The sequence below is a fragment of the Dipodomys merriami genome, unplaced genomic scaffold, assembly GCF_024711535.1.
Source record: "Dipodomys merriami isolate MVZ:Mamm:240054 unplaced genomic scaffold, mDipMer1.0.p SCAF_14, whole genome shotgun sequence".
Classification (NCBI taxonomy): domain Eukaryota; kingdom Metazoa; phylum Chordata; class Mammalia; order Rodentia; family Heteromyidae; genus Dipodomys; species Dipodomys merriami.
The window spans coordinates 16,123,691-16,141,179 of NW_027202715.1; the positions used below are offsets into that span (position 1 = coordinate 16,123,691).

General features: G+C 54.2%; 1 protein-coding gene across 1 annotated transcript in view; it reads right to left on the minus strand.

The window, feature by feature from the left end:
* Rasgef1a (RasGEF domain family member 1A) overlaps nucleotides 1-17,159 on the minus strand; it is a 51,184-nt gene extending 34,025 nt beyond the window's left edge. The window contains exon 1 of the mRNA XM_070020833.1: nucleotides 17,071-17,159. The gene's annotated coding sequence lies outside the window, so the exon portion shown is untranslated. The remainder of the gene's footprint in view (nucleotides 1-17,070) is intronic.
* Between the last annotated feature and the right edge of the window lie 330 nt (nucleotides 17,160-17,489).

Genomic DNA, 17,489 nt, shown 5'->3' on the forward strand with positions numbered 1-17,489 from the left:
GAACAGGGAGCCCCACAACACACATGATTGCTGTTGACTGGGGAGCAGGCAGGTGGGGGTGGTACCCCGGGCACACAGGGGGGCATGGAGTTCCATCTGGCCCCGGCCATGGGGCCCCCACCAGAGATTTGAGTGAGAACACAAGTGACTGTCTTGCCCACGGGTGGGAACTAGGAGTCTAGTGGGCTGCTGGTACCCCCTCACATGTTTAGCATGGCACTGCCATCCACCTGAGAGACCCCACTTGTCAAGGATCTCCTCACTCAAAGGTGCCAGCAGGGATAGCTGGTTCAGCAAGTATGGGAAATCAGAAAGCCCAAACCTGTGGAGCTCAGGGTGGTGTGAAAAGGGAAGAGGCTTGGGCTCAACATCCCACAGCAATCTCTTGTAGACAAGGTTGCCTTGACAACGAGGGAGAAGCACTGCCCAGGGCCAGGCAGGCCGTTTCTCCAGGTAGAGTTGAGGCCAGGCAAGGGCACCTGTACCCACTGCCAGGCAGGGGCCAGATCCCAAATTACTTCACGATGCCTCTGCCTGGCTGCCAAACTGTGAGCTCTCTTGGTGAATCCCTGCCAGCCCCAGGGACAAAGGGAAAGATCTGGCGTGATCTGTCTACAGTGCTTCCTCTCTGAAGGTTTACTCTCCCTTGCCTTGCAAAGTATAGAAGAGCAGGGGAAAGGAATATTCTTTACATCAGGCTTCAAGGACCAGACTGTAAGCCACCTTAGGAAGGCCAAGATGCAGGGCTGGGGTTCCCTCAGGAAGGCCAGGGTACAGGGCTGGGGGCTCCCTCAGGAAGGCTGGGTGCAGGGCTGGGGGACTCCCTCAGGAAGGCTGGGTGCAGGGCTGGGGGACTCCCTCAGGAAGGCTGGGTGCAGGGCTGGGGGACTCCTTCAGGAAGGCTGGGTGCAGGGCTGGGGCTCCCTCAGGAAGGCTGGGTGCAGGGCTGGGGGGCTCCCTCAGGAAGGCTGGGTGCAGGGCTGGGGCTCCCTCCTGCCACCAGCACAGGACAACATACCAAACCCCCTCTCACTGCAACACAGGCCAACTTTGACCTGACCACTGGTAAATCTGAACCCCATAGGAACATCAACCAGCAGGTCAAGGCCCTTCCCCGCCCAAAACACCCCCTCCTTCAGCACCATCTGAGTTCCACGCACACAGCCTTGGGCCAAATCTTCATGCTACCCATCTCCAAGACCCATCAACCTGCTGGAACCTGGAAATCAGGCCATGTATAGATGGATGTGGGTCTGTCTGGATTTCTACACTGGAAGCCCTGGAGAACAGGGGGTGCTGCCTTGTGTACCCCAGGGAGGGGATGGGGCTCATGGGGCTGAATGTGGCCTCCAAAAATGCAAAAATGTCCACATCCTGGTCCTCAGAACATAGAAAACAAACAAAAACTAAAACAAGCCAGGCACCTGTAATCCTAGCTACTCAGGAGGTTTAGATCTGAGGGTTGTGGTTCAAAGCCAGCCTGGGCAGGAAAGTTTGTGAGACTCTTATCTCCAATTAAACACCAGAAAACCAGAAGTGGAGTGCTAGCCTTGAGCAAAATAGCTCAGAAATAGCACCCAGGCCCTGAATGCAAGCCCTAGGATTGACAAAAACAAAAAACAAAAAAACCCCAAACGCCAGGTTTTGCAGCTATTCGGAATGAGAGGTTGTCCTAAATTAACCTTAGTGGGCCCAATCTAATGGTATGCACTTAAGATGGAGGAGCCTTTGTAGCTGTGCTCAGAGAAATCGATTTGACTAGCAGTCAGGGTCAGAGAAAGAGCAGTGTGAGGTTGGATGCTCTGCTCCCAGGTCTAAGAAGCAGGAAGAAACCAGCACCTGGGAGGCCCAAGGAGAGGCTGCATAGGCAGAGGCCAGGGGTCGACCATCTGCGGGGAATGTGGACCTATGCCACAGAGTGTGATGACAAGGTAAGTCTGGTGCTGGTGGCTCACATCTGCAGTCTTAGCTCCTCAGGAAGCTGAGATATGAGGATCATGGTTCGAGTTCTGCTCAGATAGGAAAGTCTGAGAGACTCTGATCTTCGATTAACCAGCAAATGACAGGTGGTCTGGCTCAAATGGTAGAGCACCAGCCTTGATCTAGAAAGCCAAGTGAGAAAAGCCCTGAGTTCAAGGCCTAGTACTGGCACACGCACATGTACGTACACACACACACACACACACACACACACACACACACACACACACGATCCCAGATTCCGCCATGGTACCTCATGTCCTTTCCTGGACCATGGCAAAGTGATGCTCCTGATGCAGCCATGATGGCACCATGGAAAAGGACTGGACATAGGATTATTCCAGCAGCCATCATGCTTTGTCCAAAAGTTAGACCTAAGTCAGACCTCAGCCTCCCCAGTCCCAGAAGCCCCATGGAGGACTGAGCAAGACTCATGGGCTGGGTCTGTGCTGGGCAGTGCTGATGTTCAGTGCTCTCCAAAGGACATCCCAACAGAAATACCCCTCAGCCAGGCACTGGTGGCTCATAACTGTAATCCTAGCTAATCAGGAGGCTGAGATCTGGGGACAGCAGTTCAAAGCTAGCCCAGGCAGGAAAGGCCATGAGCTTCTGATCTCCAACGAACTACCAGAAAAACCAGAAGTAACATTGTAGCTCAAATGATAGAGATCTAGCCTTGAGCAAAAGAGCTCAAGGACAGCGCCGACCCTGAATTCAAGCTCTGCAGCCCCGAGAAAGAGAGAGAGAGAGAGAGACAGAGCGAGAGAGAGACAGACAGAGACAGAAAGAGAGACAGAGAAAGAGAGACAGAGAGAAAGAGACAGACAAACCCTTTAAAACTCCCACTCCCTCCGGCAGTTTTCTAGCACCTCCAACTGTCCTAAGAGGAAGTCAGGGAACAAGCAAATGCTCTCAGCCACAGGGCTGCCTGCCCTGCACATCTAGTGTAGGCTCAGGGTCACTGCACACTGCTGCTTTGAGGGCTTGGAGCTGACCCTTCACATCCACCATGGCTCCTTGACCCCCAATGTAGGCAGAGTAACACTGTGAGGCACCAGCAGCCCCAGCAGGTCACCCTGGCGACCCCACTGCACACAGCTGTTTGCACACACACACACACACACACACACACACACACACACACACACACATGCACGCACGCATGCACGCACTCACGCAGCATGCATGCACGTGTCTACAGGGCACTTAGAGAACACTGCTGCAGATTTCATGAACTACAGCCGGTATGGTGGTAAACTCTATCCAGGGGCTCTTCCTGGGGTTCCCCAAAGCCTTAGCTAAGCATAGGAAACAAAAAAGACCACACAGAAGCATTACCAGAAGCAACAGGCACACCTCCATTATACCTGTGTAACTGGCAGCACTATCAGCCCTCCCCTGCCTCCCACCCGAAGGAGCAGCCTGAGCCCCAGAGCCACTCCTGGGCCAGCTAGAGGCCCTCTACCCCATCTGCTCTCCCACAGCACTACTGGGAAAGCTGGGGACTTTCCTCCTGGCACAGGTCCCCCTTTTCAGGCATCTAGAGGAAGCTGGACCAGCACTGGGGGTTTTTCCAACCCCTGGGAATCCCCCAGTCCAATGCCTGGCAGTCATGCCCAGCTCTACCCAGGCCTTTCTGCCAGCTGGCTTAGGGTTTGGCTGAGGGGGGAAATGGCCAGAAGGAAACCCATCAGGATGGGAGAACTTTCCCAAAGTCACTGCCCGGCACAGCCCCTCCCAGGGAGCACACACCCTCCTTCCCTTTCCACCAGCCCACCCACCAGCGTCACTCCTTCCTGCCCTGCCCACTGCCTCACACACCCTTGAGTGGCTTGCCACCCTGGCCTGGACCCCACCTCGCTACATCTCACAGAGTCCACTGGGCTGAGATGTGAAAGCTAACCCCAGGCCTAGTGATGTCTTGGGTTGGACCTCTGTAGAGAGAGAGGGAGCAGACAGCCACTTCACTGAACCCAGAAGTCTAAATCAGGGCCTCCTGCATATTGTGACCAACCCAGACCCACCAGTGCTGAACTTCCCACTGTCCAGGGACTGAAACCTCAAAGCCAACAGGTGCTGTGTCTCAGGCTTGTAATTCCACTCAGGAAGCTGAGATATGAGAATTATAGTTCAAAGCTAGTCTGGGCAGTCAAATCCATGAGACTCACCTCCAATTGACCAACAACCAAAAAAAGGTAACTGGGAGTGTGGCTCAAGGGGCAGAGCACCAGCCTTGACCAAAAATGCTAAGCAAGAGTGAGATGCCCTGTAAAGTGTGCCTCTGGCCCACGTTTAAATATGGAAGCTGACTAGGTGCCAGTGGCTCATGCCTGCAATCCTAGTTACTGAGGAGGCTGAGATCTGAACATCAAAACCAGCCTGGACACAAAAGTCCATGAGACTCTTACCTCCAATTATCCACCAAAAAACCCCCCAGAAGTGGAGCTGTGGCTCAAGTGGTAGAGCACTAGCCTCGAGCAACTAAAGCTCAGGGACAGTTCCCCAGCCCTGAATTCATACCCCAGGATGGCACACAAAAAATCTGGAAACTGAGGCTGTAAATGTGAAGTGAACTATCCAAGAGAACAGGACCTTGGTTAAGGCAGAGTCACCCAAGTCCCCAGTATAGGAGGTGCAAAGGCCTAGCCTCGGGCTGGGGACCACAGGTGGTAGGGGTGTGGAGTCATTTCTGAGAACCCAGGCACCTGAACATCCCTGGGAAGATGCTATAGTCCAGAGTTGGGGGCATCTGTGTGATCTGGGCATCTCTCTGACTTCTCCTCGGTTGCCAAGCAACATGAAAAGCTGCAGTGTGCATATGAATTAGGACAGCATCCCCACCTCCCTCCTCCCCGTGGGTGTCGGCTTGGCTCCTATCTGGGAGTCACTGTATAGGATGACACCCCAGGGGAGCCACACTCACCCCACTGGCCTGGCACCTCTGGGCTATACCTGGTGTGCCACTCTGGTCTAGATTTGTTCGGGTAGGCCTTGCTCACCCACTCCTGAGATGTGAGCCTCTGGTTCCAGGGCTGGTCCAGGAAGCCCAATGCTAGAGTAAACCACAGAGTGCACACCCCCAGCTACTGGCATAAATTTGCCCTGCAGCGGTTTGTTCATTTCTTTTACCTTTGTGTGTGTGTGTGTGTGTGTGTGTGTACCTGCCCACGCACACACACCTTCTGCACACACCAATACTAGACCTTGAACTCAGAGCACTATTCCTTAGTTTCTTTGTGTGTGCCAATCCTGGGACTTAAACTCAAGGCATGAGCACTGTCTTTGAGCTTTTGTGCTCAAGGCTAGCACCACAGTGCCACTTCTGGCCTTTTGGTGATTAGCTTTGCTTTGTTTTTTTTGATTGTTTGTTTGTTTTTTGTTTTTTTCCCCTAGTCCTGGGGCTTGGACTCAGGGTCTAGGCATTGTCCCTGAGCTTTTCTTGCTCAAGGCTAGCACTCTACCACTTGAGCCACAGCGCCACTTTCGGCTTTTTCTGTTTATGTGGAACTGAGGAAATGAACCTAGTGCTTCATGCATGCTAGGTAAGCACTCTACCACTAAGCCACATTCCCAGCCCCTCCTTGGTGGTTAGCTGGAAATAAGAGCCTCAAGGACTGTCCTGCTCTAGCTGGCTTGGAACCACGCTTCTCAGATCTCAGTCTCCTGAATATATTGTTAGTTACAGGCATGAGCCACCAGTGCCTGGAAGACAGGCTCCCTGTCATCCAGACCCCCAGGGAGGAGGGGTAGGCCTGGGCGGAGCACAGCTGGAAGTCAGGAAGCAGAGGGGCTCACACTACAGCCTGGAAGACCAGGATCAGGGTCTCACCCCATCTCTGATCAGACACAAGGGACTCAGGAGACGCATCCTGAAGAGGGAAGGCCTGCCTCCTGTTCGCCCTGTGTACGGAGACTCCTGGAGCCTAAAGTTCCCAGGCCTTGAGTTCAAGGCCCATGATGGACCAAAAGAAAGAAAGAAGGAAAGAAAAAGAAAGAAAGGAAAGGAAGGAAGGAAGGAAAGAAGGAAGGAAGGAAGGAAGGAAGGAAGGAAGAAAGGAAGGAAGGAAGGAAGGAAAGAAGGAAGGAAAGAAGGAAGGAAGGAAAGAAAGAAGGAAGGAAGGAAAGGAAAGGAAGAAAGGAAGGAAGGAAGGAAAGAAGGAAGGAAGGAAGGAAAGGAAGATTATGCTAATAATATAAAGACAGCCATGAGGGCCCAGCCTGACTGTCTACTTTGCAGATGGGGAAACTGAGACCAGCTTGCCACACTGTTTACTCTGAGCCCAATCAGACTGTGGCATTGGCTCATATGACCCCCTTTGTGCCCTGGCACCAGGAAGGGGGGGTTCATCTGGCTGCCTCACCCTGCCAGCAAAGGTGGCTTGAAGCCGGCACCAGTGGCTCACACCTGTAATCCTAGCTATTCAGAAGGCTGAGATCTGATGATCACAAAGCAAGGCTGGGCAGGAAAATCCATGAAACTCTTATCTCCAATGAACTAGAAAAGATCTGGAAGTAGAGGTATGGTTCAAATGGTTCCAGTCTTGAGTGAAAAAGCCAAGCAAGCATTCAAGGCTCAGAGTTCAATTCCCAGTACTGGCATACACACACACACACACACACACACACACACACACACACACACACACACACACACACACACACACACACACCCTACAGCACACACACACACACACACACACACACACACACACACACACACACACACACACACACACACACACACACCCTACAGATAGAAACATTACATTGCACCAGTGGCTCACACCTGTAATCCTAGCTACTAAGGAGGCCGAGATTTGAAGATTGTGGTTTGAAGACAGCCCAGGCAAGAAAGTCTTTGAGACTTATCTCCAATTAAGCACCAGAAAACTGGAAGTGGTGCTGTGACTCAAAGTGGTAGAGTGCTACCAAAAGAACTTAGGGACAGTACACAGGCCCTGAGTTTAAGCCTCACAATGGACCCAAAAAGAAAGAAAGAACGAAAGAACGAAAGAAAGGAAGGAAGGAAAAGTAAAGCAATGTTAATAATATAAACACCAAATAATACAGTTGGTTCTGGGTTTGAATCTAGCACATGCTAGACAAGCCCAGCCCCAAGTGGCTCTCCTGGAATCACTGTGTTCCCTTTCTACCCCCTCCCAGGTAAGGGCTGTACTCTTGGTGCTTGGCCTACACCCTGCACAAGGGTAGTACTGTGTTTTGATCAGCAGTCTCTCCCCAGGCCATCTTCCTATCTTCTATGGCTTGCTCTCATAACAGGACCTGGATGTGGCTCCAGGGGTCATGATGATAGAGAAGACTCCAGTTGGAGTCCATGCCCCAGACTTGACTTTGCCTTGGGTTAGGTTCCTAATTCCTCTGAGCTTACCTAATACTCCAGTAATGATTTCCAGTCCAATGTTAGGCTGGTAGGTAGGTAGGTAGATAGATAGATGATAGATAGATAGATAGATAGATAGATAGATAGATAGATAGATAGATAGATAGATAGATACTATATTTAAGAAGTTGTACAGAGGGATTTCAGCTCAACATGTCAGTGTATGAGTACAATGCATTTTGATCAATGTCACCCTTCCATCTCCCCAATCTTTCCCAGCCCCTCACATTACCTGCTTCTATTGTCACATACACACTGAATATCTAGCTGCACTTGCCTGTGGAGGCCTGCTTGTGTCTAACTACCCCTTCATGCCAGCTGGGGCTCTACTGTGCGAATCCCCATCCCCAAGGCCTACATATCCCAGCCTGGGTGGGCGGAATTCTGAGCCAGGACCTCATGGGGCACCCCATTCCCTGTGTTTTAGTCCCTCTGGGATGGGGGTAGGGACCAAGTGCCCCTGGACACATGTGTTCTCACTCTCTAATGCTAGTCCTGGTACTACATTATCATATTTTTACCTGTGGCATAACTTTTGATGAGCTTTTTGGGGGGAGGGGGGGATTCTCCCCTTAGCTCTGCCAGGCCATGAGGGTTTCTATCCCTAGGAAAGGCGTGGACCCCCTGTACCCACAAATGCATGGGCTAGATCTCCCTCCCCTTGAGCAGGATCTCATATGTCCAATGACAGCCCCTTTTGGACAAGCACACAGCTGCCACCATGGGTCCCAGGTGTCCCAACTGGATCAGCTGGGCTAGAGATGTCAGTGGCTCTCCTGCAGGATCACACCCATGCATGTGTGCTCAAAGCTGCTGCAGGAGAAAAGCCTCACCGAAGCCCATCTTGCCGCCATCTCTGTGCTTATCAATTATTCACTGTGAGATGAGAAAACTGGGACACAGTTCTCTTGAATTCAACTTAGCAGCCCACATCTCCTGAGTAGGTGGGTGTGGAGGTGTCTAAACCCTAAGGTGAGCCAGGCACCGGTGGCTCACGCCTGTCATCCTAGCTACTCAGACGTCTGAGATTTGAGGATCATGATTCAAAGCCAGCCTAGGCAAGAAAATCCATGGGACTCTTATCTCCAGTTAACCACCAGAAAGCTGGAAGTGGAGCTGTGGCTCAAGAGATAGAATATAAGCCTGGAGCAAAAAAAAAGTCTCAGGAACACTGCCCAGGCCTGGAGTTAAAGAATCTCAGTTTCTCCTCTCTAGACCATAGGTGAGGCCTATAAAGTCTGTGTCTGGCTGCCTCTCAGTGTGGGCCCATTCTGCTGGGCCATCCATGCCAGGCACCCTCTGCCACTCAAGCCAATAACTCCCCGGGCACATGGCTGCTTGAGGCAGGCCATGCCTGAGTAAGGAATTCAAGGCAGCCAGAGGATACCGGGTTTAGAGTGAAGGTCCCAGTGCTCCTTACCCACCCTGCCCTCACTGGCTAGGGGCTGGTATTCAATCACAGATTCTCACTGGGCACCAGTGGCTCACACCTGTAATCCTAGCTACTCAGGAGAATGAGTTCTGAGGATCATACTTCGAAGCCAGCCAGGGCCAGAAAATCCATGAGACTCTTGTCTCCAATTAACCACACATACAAAAAGCCAAAAATGGAAGTGTGACTCAAGTGGTAGAGCACTAGCCTCGAGCAAGGAATCTCAGAAACACTGCCCAAGGCTGGAGTTCAAATCTCAGGACCAGCACAAACCAACAAATGAACAATCTCAACTTCTCTCTGCCCAGACCACCCTGACTCCAGAGCAAATGGTGATGCCTATCAATCAATCCTTCCCTGGAAAATCCATGGCGCTCACCTGTACCCACAGACCTGTGGTCCTGGGTCCCAACAACAGGTAGCATGGAGCAGACTGCATCCTGGGAAAAAGAGAATCATTACAGAGTGTGGTGCAGGCTGGGTAAACCAGGCCATGAGAGGTGACACCTCCTTCAGGCAGGAGCTGACTGTTCCTGGTGGCATCTCAGGCTCCAAAGACTGGCTCCTGGGATTACAGGAATGTAGGAAGCCCCCTGCCTAGGGGTGTCACATGCCCCCCTGCTGACTTCTGGGGCTTACTCTGACAACCCCTTCCCCCCAGGGCTGCTAGCATGTTAAGGTATTTCATTCTTGCAGCCTCCTGTGGAGGACTGGAGGAGCCAGCAACTAAGGGCTAACCAGTAGCAAGTAGCACAAGCCCCCCATTCCCTTGCCTGAGAGGGCAAACTGTGGTGTAGTTCCTAGGCCAGAGCTCCCTCAGGACAGGACTTGACCTGGAATTGCACTATTTTAATAGATCCCCTCCCCTCTCTTACAGTAAGAAGCTCCTGAGAACTCTCCTCCAACCTGCTCCTCACCACATCTGAAAGACCAGTGGCACAAGCCTGTAATCCTAGCTGCTCAGGAGGCTAAGGTCTGAGGATCTCAGTTCCAAACCAGCCTGGGCAGGTGCCTACCTGTCTTTAGTCCCTTCCCTGGGCCTCCATCCTGGTCTTTCCTACTGCAGGCCGTGGAGGTGGGACGTGGCGGGGAAGCTCCTGAGTGTGGGCATCTCCTCAAACAGGTGGGCTCTCTGACAGGCCTAGCCATAGACCAGTTCATAGTGCATGGTAGCCACACCTACAAAATACCCCTTATTGTAATTTTCGTGTGAGCTCGTACTAGGACTTGTAATCAGGGCATCTCACTTTCTCTTGGCTTTTTCACTCAAGGCTGGCACTCTACCATGTGAGCCACGCCTCCACTTAGGCTTTCTTGCTGACTCATTGAAGCTAAGAGTCGCACAAATTCGTCTACCTGGACTGGCTTGGAACCTAGATCCTCAGACCTCAGCCTCCTGAGTAGCTAGGATTACAGGCGTGACTATCAGCATCCAGCTTTGAAAGACTGTGTTTCTTTGCTATTGTTGAGGTACATTCGTGGGTAACTGGCAATTTCCTCTGCCCATTGTGCCCACTGCAGACCAGGCCATTGGAAGCACCATCGCTAGGAGAGTGGCCCAGGTAGTGACACACTGGGATCATGAGACGGTCCCTCTTACTTTGCAGCCCAGTACCCTTTTGGAAATGGATCCCATGGCCCTGGCCATTCAGTGGAGAACAACTCAGGCCAGCCCTGCCAGCCAGACCTTTGCCAAAATCCTTGTGAGCCCACCCCTCTGCATACAGGCAGTGCAGGTGAATCATCTCAGGGGCCTCTGGTCCTAGGGCTGCACTGGCAAGCCAGGCTCACCCAAGCCATAGTAGGGAAAACAGCACAGAAGACCCCTTAACCGTGGCTGGGGTGGGGGGGAGGATGAGGCTGCAGGAAGTGACTTGCCCACAGTAGGGAATAGGGGCAGGACCTGGGCTTTCCTAGAACAGGCTGATGGCTCATCTGCTCCCCCGGCTGGTTTTCCAAGGGGCTCCACTCCTTATCCGGCCCTGTGGGGGCCACCCACCATCACTCACATCAATCAAATGAATAATTCAAGATGCCTCCTGCCTGTTCTGAGTAATTAACTCAGCATCGCGCCAACCCAGGAACTCCACAACCTCCTGTGTGAGTCTCAATCTTATCCAACCTCATCTCCCGGCTGGAACGGCTTCTGCCTGCCTCCCCTCCTCCGCTCTGAGGATGGAAGTCCCAGTCTATCCCATCCTGGCATTCCATGTGACCAGCTGTGGGGATGCAGATCTAGACTTCCTAGGTTTAGGTAGAGAAAATGAAGCCCTTGAAGGTTTGTTCAGTGCTCACAGCCCGTGGAGCCTGTGAGGTCTTGGGTTCAGAATCTGCAGGGAAGTCTCCCTGTGGCTTCTGCGCCTGCGTACCCCACCCTGGGAAATGTCTGGGGCCAGTGCTCAGCATGGACTGGAGAGCTCCTTGGTCCTGGTCAGTCCAGCTATGGCTGGTTATAAGTCTAGGCCACACCTAGAGGGAATCCAGGCTATGCGACAGTCATATGGGGTGAGTTTGGGTACCAGAGGCCTGGGGAGGGAGGGTCCTGAAGATCTGGGTGAGCCTGGAAGGGGGGAGAAACAGGCTCTGCTGATACACCCATCAGAATTTCACACCCTCTCCCAGCACCCTCAGCTTCTGGGCGAGCCAGCCTGCCTCCTCCACAGAAGCTACTCTTTTGTGAACACTGTTGTCATGGCAACCGGATCCAGGGAGAACTCTCTCTTCAAGGTAGAGACTGAGGGTGACACTTGGAGAAACGGAAGTGGTGGTGACAACAAATCGGGCTATGGTCTCTCAGCTCCACCCCTACTACTCCCCCCACCCCACCCCTTAGGCCTCTCCCAGGGCTCTGGACTCTGCCCCTCTCTCCTCTACCAGAAAATGGGCAGCACTTTGTCTAGGCCAGGCATCCCTGCGCATGATTCTAGACACAGATCTATATACTTGAAGCCCTCTGTACATATCCCACCTATGTGGGAGCTAGTATTCAATTGGCCTGGACTGGGATCCAGAGCATCGCTGACAAGCAACACACCCAGGTCGTTTCCTGCAGAGGCCTGGGGCCTCTGAACATCACAGCTGTACAGAGGACACTGGAAGAATACTGGGGAGGGGGGTGCCAGGGACAGCAGAGGCCACAGCCAGGGTGGAGAGACTGTCCAGAGAACCAAGAGCAAGAGCACAGTGAGTAGGAGAGGAGTGGAAGAGAAGTCCAGGGTGGGCTGGGGCTAGGTTGAAAGATGACTTCATGCAAAGACTGATCTGGTGGAAGTCACCAGTAGCTCACATTTATAGTCCCAGCTGCTCAGGAGGCCGAGATCTGAGGACTGAAGTTCAACACCAGCCTGGGCAGGAAAGTCCATAAGGCTCTTATGTTCAATATTAAAATGCCAGAAATAGAGCTGTGACTCAGGTGACAGAGCACCGGACATAAGCAAAAAAAGCTAAGGAACAGCACCCAGGTGCTGGGTTGAAGCCCTAGTAATGGCAAAAGAAGTAAGAAAGAAGGGGAATGGAAGGGAGGAGAGTGGGGGAGGGGAGGGAAGTGGAGAGGAGGAAGGGAAGGGCAGGGAAGAGAAGGGCAGGGCAGGGAAGGGAAGGGAAGGGAGAGGAAGGGAAGAGAGAGGAAGGGAAGGGAAGGGAGAGGAAGGGAGATCTAAAGAGAAGCCAGGAAGACCATGGCTCTCCACCTGCTTGGATGGGGATCCTGAGGCAGACAGGATTTAGAGTTTAGGGGTGTAATGGCAGTGTACAAGGTATGCATCCCTAGTTACCCAAGAACTATCCAGCAGGTGCTGGACAGTTAAAGAAGCCCCTTGCTGGAAGTGATGAGAGTTGGGATCAGCTCAGCAAGGAGAAAGGAAATCTACGGTTGGAGAGAAGGTATCAGCCCTGGTCCTTAGAAACAGGGACACTGAGTTTCCAGGGAATAAAGCAGCCAGGTAAGGCTGCCAAGCCTGGGTAGAGTGTCTGGGAGCAGGGAAGGAAGTCCAGGGTCTGTGTGGATGGTCCCCCTGGACTGGAGTGTACCAGATGGGCGTGGGTGGGGAGTGAGTGGGAGGTGATGTTGGGTGAGCAAGCAGAGAACACATCTTCAAAGTCAGCTGCACAGAGGAGTAGGGTGGGTGGGAGCCTAAGAGGGAGGCACGCTTGTAATCCCAAGATGGGAGAAAATAAGCCAGGTGCTGAGGTTCATGCCTGTAATTCCAGCTACTCAGGAGGCTGAGATATAAAGATCAAGGTCAAAATCAGTCCAGTCAGATCAATCCAAAGAGACTCTTTTTGTTTTGTCGGTTGTGGGACTTAAACTCTGGGCCTGAATGCTGTCCCTCAGCTCTTCAGCTCAAGGCTAGTGCTCTACCACTTGAACCACAGCGCCACTTGTGGTTTTCTAGTGATTTATTGGAGATAAGCATTTCACGGCCTTTCCTGCTGGGGCTGGCTTTAAACAACAATCCTCAGGTCTCAACCTCCTGAGTAGCTAGGATTACAGGTGTGAACCACTGGCACCCAGCTTCCAAGAGACTCTTAACTCCAATGATCCACCAAAATGCCAAAAGCAGAGCTGTGGCTGATGTGATAGAGAACTAGCCTTGAGCAAAAAGACCCAAGTGAGAGTACAAGGCCCTGAGTCTAGGCACAAATACTGACACAAATAAAAGAAAGAAAAATAAGCAGGAAAGGAAGGAAGAGAGGGAGGGAAAGAGAGATGTGGGGGAGAGAGAGAGAGAGAGAGAGAGAGAGAGAGCGCCAGTTGCTGTTCGGCTTACACCTGTTATCCTAGCTACTCAAGAGGCTGAGATCTGAGGATCACAGTTCAAAGCCAGCTGGAGCAGGAAAGTCTGTGAGACTTATCTCCAATTAACCACCAGAAAACTGGAAGGGGTCGAGCAGTAGTCTTGAGCAAAAAAAGGTTCAGGGACAGCACCCAGACCCCGAGTTCAAGCCAGATGACTGACAAAAAAAAAAAAAAAAGGAAGGAAGGAAGTGGAGGAGGGGAGATGGGAGAAATCTTGTACAAATCCCTTCACCTCTGGGGCTTGCCACCTGCGAGCACACAGCAGCTCACCAAGGACTGGCAGACCTCTGGGCCCCTGCTGGTTACACTGGGCAGCATGGTGAGGAGGGTAATCACAGATCAGGTGACCTCCTAGCACTGAGGAAGGGGACCTGAAGGAGCTTCTGTGTCTGGTGAATGAGAGACAGAGGAAGATACTTCTAGAGCACAGAGAAGCCCAGCAGCCCAGCTCATACCTATAATCCCAGATATGCAGAAAGTTGAGATCAGAGGACCTGGACTCAAAGCTAGCTGGGTCAGCAAAATCCTTGAGACTCTTACTTCCCATTAACCAGCAAAAAGCCAGAAGTGGAATTGTGGCTCAAGTGGTAGAGCTCCAGCCATGAGTAAAAAATCTAAGGGAAAGTGTTCAGGCCCTGAGTTCAAGCCCCAGGACACACACACACACACACACACACACACACACACACACACACACACACACACACACACACACAAAGGCAGACAAGCAAAAAGAGGACCCCACATCCTCCCTAGACCCTCAAGAGTCAGAGGCCCTACCAGAGGGGGGCCTGAAGCCCCTCCTCTACAGACATGGCCTCCTGAGATGCCCCTTCCTACTCCTGACCTCCTCCCAGCCCCCCATTTCTCCCCGCCGGCTTGCTCAGTAAGCACTTCTTTGCAGGAGGAAGGTGGGCCAGAGAGGGAGAGGCAGCCTGGAGTGGGTGGGAGTTATAGGGGCAGATTCTGCTCAGTTTGGAGAGAAAAATAGCCAAAGCAGACCAAGGCTAAAATAGAGGTCTCAGAAGAGAGAAAGTAGAGGGAGGGAAGAAGGGAGGGAGGGAGAAGTCCTGGCAGGGCACACCAGGGAAGGATCTGGAGGCCTTAAGCTGGCCCCTCTGACACCCCTGGGACTCCACACCCAGTCACTCAGAAACCCTTCCTCTAGGATAGGGTCACACCATAATGGGCTTCCCCATTGTCCCTGACCTGAGGGGAGGGTGGGCAAGAAGCCCCCTTGCCCTTCCTTGGCAGAGCACCTGCGTATGTCTTCCTGGACAGTGTGGTTTGGAGCTGTGAATCAAGCTAAAGCTGTTCCTCCCACTGCTGCCCTTGAGTTCACCCCCTACAGGTGGGGAAGGGGATACTGGGGAACGGGATACCCAGGAGCTCCAGGCCTCAGCTGCATACTCCAGATGCCAGGTGCCCACCCCCCAGGGGACCAGGCAGGCAGGTGTGCTCCTCATCTGGCGAGGTAGGTAGCAGGTCCCTACCCTCAGCTCTCCTCACTCAGAGGGGTGGGTCCCCCATCCTTAGCTAATAAATGCAATGGGGTAAATAATTTACTTCTCCTCCTCCCCTCTCCCTTCCCTCCCTCCACCTCTCCCTCCCCATCTCTTCCTTCTCTTCTAGCCTCTTCCCCCTCCAGTTCCCTCCTCCTCCTCCTCCTCTTCCTCTTCTCCCTCTTCCTCTCCTTCTCTTCTCTTTCTCCTCCCCCTTCCAAGTCCCTCCTTCTCCTCCTTCCCCCTCCCTTCTTCCTCCTGCTCTCCCTCCTCCCACTCCTCCTCCATCTGCAGTTGCTAAGTTACACCAAAAACCCCTCTGCTCTGTGTGAACTGTTCCATTGCTATGAATTGCCAGGTGGATGGGAGCCATCGGCTGGCTCCAAGACGCCTCTCAGAGAAAAACAAACTCACTGGCCAGCTTTTAGGCAGCACACCTGGGGACACCTGCTTGGGCTCCCAAAATGGGGCCATCTCCCATGGTGCTTCCAGGCCTCCTCTAGAACCCATTCCCTCTGTGGGCCTCAGGCTCATGCCATGCTTCTGCTCCAGGCTGACAGTTCTGGGCAGAAGGACCACAGTGATCCACAGCCCTGACAAAGACTACAGGGGCAGAGGCTCCACCCACCGGCCCACTGCCTGGCCACCCAGCGGAGGACCCCACGCATCTCCTCTTCCAGAGGCTTCAAAGCAGTGTCCACTGTGGTGGGTCAGGCCTGTCATCCTAGCTACTCAGGAGGCTGAGATCTGAACATCTGGGTTTGAAGCCAGCCCAGGCAAGACAGTCTGTGAGATTCTTATCTCCAGTTAGCCAGCAAAAAAGCCAAAGTGGAGCTGTGGCTCAAGCAGTAGAGCGTTAGCCTTGAGCAAAAATGCTCAGGGATAGCACCGAGGCCTGGGGTTCAAACCCCAGGACCAACACACACACACACACACACACACACACACACACACACACACACACACAGCAGTGCCAATGGATGCCATCTTGCAAATACCTACAACAGTTACCAGAGCCATGGTGCCATCGTCCTGCTGATAGGGAAACTGAGTCTTGGTGGGGCCTTGCAGTCTGCCCATAGCTCACAAGTTTAGATATGTGGTATCCTCCACTTTCTGGCAGGTTAGGTCCTCTGTGTTGGAGGACCCCTATGTGGGCAACGAGGGGCGCAGATGCAGGTAGGCTGGGCTGGGAGAGTCCAGGAGGGACTGTGTCCCGATCTGTGTGTCCTCCTGAGTGTCCCCTGTGCCACTGGACCCCCGAGGGTTCTGGACTCCTGGGGCAAGTGGCCATCTGGGCCCTTCCCCAGTTCTGACAGTGGGAGGATGGCAGGAAGAAACAGGGCGCCCTGGCTCTTCCCAAGAGGCAGGTGCCAGCCTCCCTGTAAACATCCCCCAGCCTCTGCCGCCAGCGGGACCCTCCCCAAACAGGAGACCCCACGCCCCAGGTACACCCAGACACCCCAAGTACACCCAGACCGCCTCGGCGCGCACCTGTCCCTGCCTGCTCCCGGCCAGGCCCGGCCAGGCACACGGTCCTTCAAATGACCCTGGCCCCCGGGGGACCAAGGGGAGCACCTCTCCATCCCCCCCGAAATGCGGCGCTCACCGCCCCATTCCTCACCACCCAGCAAGTGCGTGACATGATGCCACCCGCGGAGCCCAGGATGCAGAAGAACAAATGGAAACTTCCAACTGCGCAGCCCCCAGATCCTCCGATTCCCCAGCCCCCCACGCCAGGCCGGGGGGATCCCGGGGGTCTCGGCGCTGTGCCGCCCTGGGTGGAGTTCCCGGGACCTCGGCCGCCCCCGCCCGCCCGCCCGCGCGCGCCCCGCGCCCCGCGCCCCCGCGCCGGGACCCCAGCTCCGCGCGCGCCGCGCCGCGCCCCGCCCTGCCCCGGCCGCGATCGCGGGGCTCCGGGGCGCTCCGAAGGCGGGGTTCGGTGGCCGTTGCCTACCTCGGTCCGGGCCAGTGTGGCTCCCGCGCCGCCCTCGCGCCGCGATCGGGCCCCGAGCAGCGCGCGCCCGGTGTCGCCGGCGGCTCATGCTCGGCGCCCGGGCCCCGCGGCTCCCGCCCACCGCGGCCGCCCCCGCTGCGCCAGCTGCGGGCAGAGCAGCTCCCTCCGCAGCCGGCGCCCGGGAGCGCGAGCGGGCGGGCGGACGCCGGGCGGGCGCGGGGCGGCGTGGGCACGCGGGCAGCGAATGAGGGTGCGGGGCGATGGTGCCCCGACAGAGAGCGGGCAGCACGCGGGCAGGAGGCGGAGGGCGCCCCGGGAAAGGACGAGCCAGGTTCCTTTGGGCCGGGTTTCTGTGTGTGTGTGCACGCGGGCCCTGGGACTTGAACTCAGGGCCTGGGAGCTGTTCCTGAGCTTTTATA